This window comes from Myotis daubentonii, chromosome 1 (genome assembly GCF_963259705.1).
Source record: "Myotis daubentonii chromosome 1, mMyoDau2.1, whole genome shotgun sequence".
NCBI classification, from domain to species: domain Eukaryota; kingdom Metazoa; phylum Chordata; class Mammalia; order Chiroptera; family Vespertilionidae; genus Myotis; species Myotis daubentonii.
The window spans coordinates 34,198,572-34,205,816 of record NC_081840.1 but is presented as its reverse complement, the minus strand read 5'-3'; the positions used below and the strand labels follow the sequence as shown (position 1 = coordinate 34,205,816).

General features: G+C 48.0%; 1 protein-coding gene across 2 annotated transcripts in view; it reads left to right on the top strand.

Moving 5' to 3' along the window:
* The first annotated feature begins 695 nt into the window (after positions 1–695).
* DAAM1 (dishevelled associated activator of morphogenesis 1) overlaps positions 696–7,245 on the top strand; it is a 158,064-nt gene continuing 151,514 nt past the window's right edge. The window contains exon 1 of one of the 2 annotated variants that reach the window (XM_059694523.1): positions 696–844. The gene's annotated coding sequence lies outside the window, so the exon portion shown is untranslated. Of the gene's footprint in view, positions 995–7,245 lie in introns of both variants that reach the window. The other variant, XM_059694532.1, reaches the window with a different exon arrangement.

The following is a 7,245-nucleotide window of genomic DNA, read 5'->3' as shown; positions in this document are numbered from 1 at the left end:
GCAGCAGGCTCCCCGAGGGCGGGCTGCGGCGACCGTCTTGTCTATTACACTGCATTTTTATTAGTGACAACCTCCGTTATTCTGTCAGCTCAGCCAACTAAGCTGTTCCCCGCGAACTCCGTTAAACGGGAGAAGGAAAGAGAAGACAGAAGGATAAATTGTACCAAGTGGGGGCACGCGGGGATTTATTCCTCTCCTCCGAGGTGGGCTTCGCCTCACCCTCGGGGACGTGGGGGAATTCCAGGACTGCATTTAACCCAGAAACCCATGCGTTCTATTAATTAGTTGCTACGCGAAGGGAAGGCAGTGAAAGACTTAATCTTCTGTTTCCAGCTGGGCAGGGCTGGTCGGAGCTGCCTGGCCGATGCGCACTAGCCCGGAGCATTTGGGGCCCTCAGAGCCCCCACCGGCCGAGTGGAGGTCAAGTCAAAGAGCACGACCGCAGGATGCCCCCCGCCCGCGCTGTCCGCAATTTAGCTTCTGCACGACCACCGCTACCACTGCAAGGCTGGAGGGCGGGGAGGGGGCGGGTCCCTCTGGGGGCGGGACTAGGGGCGGAGACAAAGAGGCCGAGGACTGCGTCGGGAAATGTAGTTCGGCTAGCCCCAGTAGCATAGCTACCCAGGTACTTCTTGGGAGATTTGGACTGCAACTCCCAGGAGTCTGTGGGGCCGAAAGGGAAGTCCATGCGCAGTGGGCGCCACATTGCATCCTATCAGCGGAGGAGGGAGTGATGTCACCTGCGAGTTGGTAACCTACGAGCGGCTGTGAAGGAAACTGTTTAACCGGATCCCATTGTACCCGGAGCGCAGAGCCGCCTTTCCAGCATGCAGGGGCTGCTCAGGTAAGGGGGGACGTGCTGCCTCGCCCGCCGCATTCATTCATGAAGTGGCACTGCGCGGTGGCTGGGGGGAGGGGGGGCGCCCTTCTTCGGGTCGGCGCTGGTTTCGCGGCGCACCTTCCGGCTGCCTCCCCCGAGCTCGCGGACCAGTAGGTAAATATTAAACCCGTCCTTCAGGTTGGGTCTGGGTGGGAACAGGACCTAGATAGCTCCCGGCTGCCAAGCTGGATTTGGGAAAATGGCTGCAAGCACGGCGCAAAGAGAGGCGAGCCCAGAGGAAGGCGCCCCAGAAGATGAGGGTCCCTCCCTCCTTTCTTTCAGAGGCGCTCGGATGCCTCGAGAGCCGGCGGAGTACCCGGTACAGCAGTCTTCCCGCAGTCACCGGGGGCTGGGATTCCGGGGGTCGTGGCCTGGGCTGCGGGCACTGCCGCTGTCGGGAGCTGCTGGCTGGGAGGGGAGGCTCCTAGAGGGAGAATCCTGAGGGGGAATCGGAGGTGGCGACAGGGAAGGAGGGACTCCGCGCGGAGCCTCCGCCACCCCGGGCACCTTCTCTTAGTGGAAGGGATGGGAGAACTGCAATCCAGGCTGAGTCGTAAGCTAAAGGTTTCAAAAGAGAGGAGGGGAAACCCGCGCTGCTTAAGGAGCGAGGGGTGTTGGCGGACAGCGGCGAGGGGAGGCTGCCGCCCGCGGACCGGGTTCCAGGCGCCGCGGCGAGCTCCCGCCCCCCGGCCCTCCGAGGAGGGCGCACCTGGGTCCCCCTGCACCGATTGCTCCCTCCACGAAGAGCACCTGAACTGGGGTGAAGCGTCTGCCCGGAGCCCCGGGTGGGAGGTGGTAAAGCATTGGAGGGTGTCGCATAATCTAACGATAAGGCTCTCTGTCGGGGAGGAGGGCGCGGTAACCGGCTTTTCCCACGGGGGGCCGAGAATTCTACGACTTGTGATCCGCTTGCCTTCTGATGGAAGCCGTGCGCGCGGCCCGAGGACTCCGTACCTTCCCCGGGGTTTCCCTTGCGGTTCCCAGCACGCTTATTCTTTCGTTTGCTCACTCGCTGATCAAACCCTGCTAATGGCTCTGTTCTCAAGCTGCTCGCAGCCTGACGTTGGGTGTTCTGGGCCCAGGAATAGGATGCCCACGTCCCACTTTCCCCAACCGCGCCCCTCTTTGCCCCCCATCACCCCCAGGGGACCATCAAGAGCAAATGCCACCCGTGACCGTTGTGCTACCGCGAAGCTGGTAGTTTCTTGAGGCTCCAGAGCGACCTAGTGAATGGAAGCGGAGTTTGTCCGCAAGATGAATCCCGTTGCCATGGCGACTCCTGCCGTCGGAATCTTAACTGCTCGCACTGCTGTTTCAATTCGATGTGGCTCTGCGGGCAGCTGGGAGGGAGTGGCCAGTGAGTGTGGTCAAATGCTCGCCCTGGGCCCAGCTGCTCTCTCCTCTTCACCGGTTTCACAGCCCTGGGCTCGCTCCATTTTCGTGTAAAGAGCTTGGACACAGTTCTTGGCCACTTTTTCTCTCAGATTGCCCGTACCTCGTCCCTCCCCAGAAATAATTGTTTGGAGCCTTCTTCCTGAGGCAAATTCTGAAAATTGCAATGGAGAGGTCTTTCCCCTTTCAGGCTAGCTACTTTTTTTTTCCTAGTGCCGTGAATTACAGCGTTGGAGGGAGCTTTCCCCATGTGGGAGCTCTCTGGCCACCTGCAAAGGTCCTCAGTGTGACCTAGGTGCAACCAACTGGAAATTTTTATGGACAAGTGTTAACTGAAATTGAATTCTGGAAGTCACTGCCATCCCTTGTGGTTCTGGTAAAAGCTAAAAGCCTGCCTAGAGGATGCAGGCACTTGAGAGTGAGGCGTGCTGGGCTGGGATCTAGGGAGCCTGCCCTGGGCCCTACCAGCTCTGTCAGTACTGGCTACCCACTCTGGGGTTAAACCCTTTACCTCTGGGGACCTCAGTCATGAGTGATGTGGAGAGAAGGTACAGCAGGTTTCTTAAAGTTGATTCTAGGTATAAAATCCTGTGACTCTTAAGGACTTGGTCATTGTCTTTTATTTTATTTTTAAAGAAAGATGGAGATGAATGTTTAAACCAAGCTTCTACCACTGTGGCATTTGGGTTAATATCTCGAAGCGTCACTTGGATGGCAAAATAACCTGGCTATACATGGCAAGTCTTCAAAGTGTGCAAGGCAGCTATGTTACTATTTATATTATTTTATTTATTTTTATTTTTTGTTAATTCTCACCCAAGGATATATTTTTCCATTGATATTTTTAGGGAGAGTGGAAGAGAGAGAGGGAAAGAGAGAGAGAAACATTGATGTGACCAGGGCTCGGGTCAGGGAAGAGTCCGCAACCAAGGTTCGTGCCCTTGAGCAGAATCAAACCCTGGAACCTTTGGTCCACAGGCCAATGCTCTATCCACTGAGACAAACCAGCTAGGGCACTCTTTATATTATTTCAAATACTGTTACAGTATCTTGACTTCTCTTTGTTCTTTTATGTTCCAATTAATTGTTTAGGTTTTGCCTTTTTTGAATGCAGTTATTTGCAACTTGATTTTATTAAGTGTAATTGATTACACAAATATTTTGTTTCCCTTCTGCATTCATTTTATACCAAGGTGTGTTATCCCAGATATTGCTGTTAAGCGGAAGGAGGCGGGGGAGGAGGGAGTGTGTATCTGTGGGAGTCTATGCATGTGCATTTGTGTGCAGGTGAATGCTTGGGGATGCTATGTGCTGGGTGATTGACATTCTTCAACTCATTTTAAGTAGGTAAATCCTTTCTCATGGGGAAATGGGATCAGATATCACTTACTCTTTATTTTTGCCCTAGATTATCATTGACTGAAACAAAAATTTCTTTTATCTGTTTACTTTCTGCCTCTCTATAATTCTGACACCGATTCCAAGGTATGGGTATTTTCCTTACTCTTCTAAGGTCTTTGAGAGCAGGGTCTGTGTCTTGTCTGTCCCTGTCCCTCCAGCATTTGAATCAGTGCTTGTCCACATAGGTACTTAATAAATATTTGCAGAATCAATATTAAGTAGTTGAGCCATGATTAGCGATCCAATATCTGTATCCTTTCTCCACTGATAGTTCTGTCGTCAACTGTAATATTCCTCATAGCTTTCTGTCAAGCAGTTGCATCTTGGCATAAGCCGTATTTCCTGTGTAGCATGTGACTTGAAGTATAAAAGGCCTTTCACGTGTTTGAAATGTACATATTTTGCGACTATCTGCTTTTGGAATACATTCACCCACAGAGGTTCCCCCTCCACCCCCAATTCTTTTTTTTTTTAACTTATTGATTTTTAGAGAGAGAGAGGAACATTGATTTTGTTGTTCTACTTACTTATGCATTCATAGGTTGATTCTTCTATGTGCCCTGACTGGGGATTGATCCAAAATCTTGGTGTATTGGGATGATGCTCTAACCAACTGAGCTACCTGGCCAGGGTCCCCTATATTCTTAATACAATTCTTATTACCCCAGACCAGACAGTTCTAGATTTCTCTCCATTCTATTATCCTTGGCCCAGATACTAGTAACTTTCCCAGGAGGTGTATGATAGGAGAACAGGGAGAGTGACCAAGACAAAGATAACTAGAGGCTTTTGCCAGGCCACCAATGGCTCCTGGGGCACCACTTGGGTACAAAAGCTAGACAATAGCGCTCTCATCTGGGATGGAGTTGTTCTATAAACAGGATCAGCTGGTTGACCTGATAGAGGAATAGGGTGGGAGCCATTTGTCCAATATTTGTAACATTCTGTTACCATCTGGTAAGTCAGGTTCTGTGGGTTTTCAGAAGTATAAATTAGTGAGGAGGTGTGATAGTGAAGAGGGTGTGGTGGGTCATGTCCTTGGGTGGTGCCTACAGGAGCTCAGTGAGTAGGTGCCAAGGAATTTGAATCCTGGCTTTCCTGCTTTGTGGACACGCTCTGGGTGTTAAGAATGTGTTGTGTTATATCTGTGTGTGGTTTTATTTGAGCTACTTTGTTTAAAAGGCTGCTTTTGTTGTTTGTTGGTAGTATAGTCGTCAGAACAAGTAGTGTTTACCAACAAAATATACTTAAGATTGAGAGTGCTTCATTTTGTAAACATTTGGGGGATGGTATAAAGAGTGGCTTTGGCTTGAGAATCTTGAGTTCTTCTGTGAAATCCCTTAAAAAGTTACAGCTATTGGATCAGGGGAAATAAGCTTTTCCAACAAAAAAGGTACCACTGAGAACCTTAGGTGCTTGGTTCAGGAAATAATCACAAGAGCTTGTAACTTCCATGGGGCTCTCCTAGCTTCATATCATGCTCTGGGCATTTCTAAGTGTTAAAGTCTATCCCTTATATTGCAGGAAACAAAGCAGTTTTGTCAAGTTATGTTAGCCACCTTGTTTAATCTTTAGGGGGGGCACCAGTCAAAACGAAAATTCTATTTTGTTTGTGAATTTTCTTTGAATAAGGAGTGTGGACTACTATCAGTTATTTAGACATTACAATTTCAAACTTGGTATTGAAGGAAAACTTCTAAATGAATATATATTTTAAACACTCATAGCATCAGCTCTTAGTGGTTTTCCCAAGAACTCGATTTAGAGGGAACTAATAGCACACGTAACATTTAAGAAGTAGGTAAGGATGGCTTCAGAAAATGAATAGGATTATGGCTGGTGTTTTGCCATATATGACATAATATTAATAAAAGGAAAGACATGAGAAAAACTTCCTGAATAATCAAACGGAAAACTCGCAGGAAAGAACCCTGACACCGAGGACCGAAAGTGGAGACCGCAGAGAGCCTGGATTATTGCATGTACCATTATTATACTTAAAATAGTTTTTCTTGAAATATTAATGTTTATTGCATGTAAAAAAAAAAGAAATAGGTAAGGAGGGCAGTTTCTGTATGTTGGCAGGGCGGGGTGGGGTAGGCCGGGGTTGAGGATACTTAATTCATTCGTTTGTTTGTTTGTTTGTTTGTTTGAGGTGACACTGGTCATTGGGGTCGTATAGGTTTCAAGTGTACATTTCTATGATACATGATCTGTATATGGCATTGTGTTCCCACCACCCGAAGTCGAATCATCTTCCATCACAATATATTTGGCCTCCTTTACCCTTCTCTTGAAGTCACAGTCATTTAGCAAGTGTACTGTCTGTTGTTGTTGTTTGTTTTATTGTTGATCCTCACCCCAGCATATTTTTTCCTTTTTTTTTAGTTTTTTTTTTTTTAGTTTTTTTTTTTAGAGAGAGTGGAAGGGAGGGGGAGAGACAGAATCATGATATGAAAGAGGCACATCGATTGGTTGCCTCCTGTACTCCTCCCACTGGTGCTGGGGATGGGGCCTGCAACCCAGGTACCTGCCCTTGACCTGAATTGAATCTTCAACCCTTCAGTCTGTGTGTGACACTCTAACCACTGAGCAAACCGGCTAGGTCGTGTACTGTCTTTTTATGTAGATTGTGTTTAGAGGGGCCGAGAGCTGCTGGTAGAGATTAGAATTGAAGATTATCTTTGTCCCCCACCCCCGGATTCCTCCAAGCCACCATTTAGTACCCCCACTGAAAGACAAACAGATGATGAGTTGCAAGTTGATTTTGGTGACCTACATTCCACTCTAGCAGACTATTTCTGCAGCAAAAAAAAAAAAGAAAGTGTTTACCTTTTTATTTTCTGGCATCCTTTCCACTGTTCCAGGAACGGAGAACTGAGCATTTCAGAGTGAGTTTGCATAGTACACATTTCTAAAAATGATTGAAATGAGAAATCCTAGGAGCACAACAACAAGCATACAGAACTCCCCTCCCCCCAGTAAACTGAGGTTACCAAATTTATCCTCAGCAGCTTTGATGAGCTTATTTTCCTTGCTGATGATTAAGCACGCCTGGTTTTTCCTCTGTCTGAACATCTGCAGTAAGGGCTTCCCTCACCTGGAATGTGCACTCTTCTGAGTGTCTAAATTCTCCCTGTGCTTTCACATCTAGCTGGACTGCCACAGCTACCAGGAAGCCTTCCCTGCCTGTCCTTCAGCTTTCACCACCCGCCTCTGCTCCTTCCTTCTCAGAGCCCTTAGCCTGACCACACAACTTAACATTTACAGCTAATGTGCAACTAATAGTCCAGCTATGTGAGGTGCTTACCTTGTGCCAAGCTCTTCCTAATACTTGCCACGAGCGTAATCATTGGTTCCTCACACCTACTCTATGAAATAGGTATTATTACCACCATCTTACAGGTGAGGCAACTGAGGCATGAAGAAGTTAAGGAATTTGCCTAGCTCAATTCACACAACTGGCAGAAGTAGCAGACCAAGTTAGGGACCCAGAACTAGACCAGACAGTCTAGTTCTTTACATCCTACACTCTTATCTTGCTTTTAGTTTTCCTACATATCATATTCTTT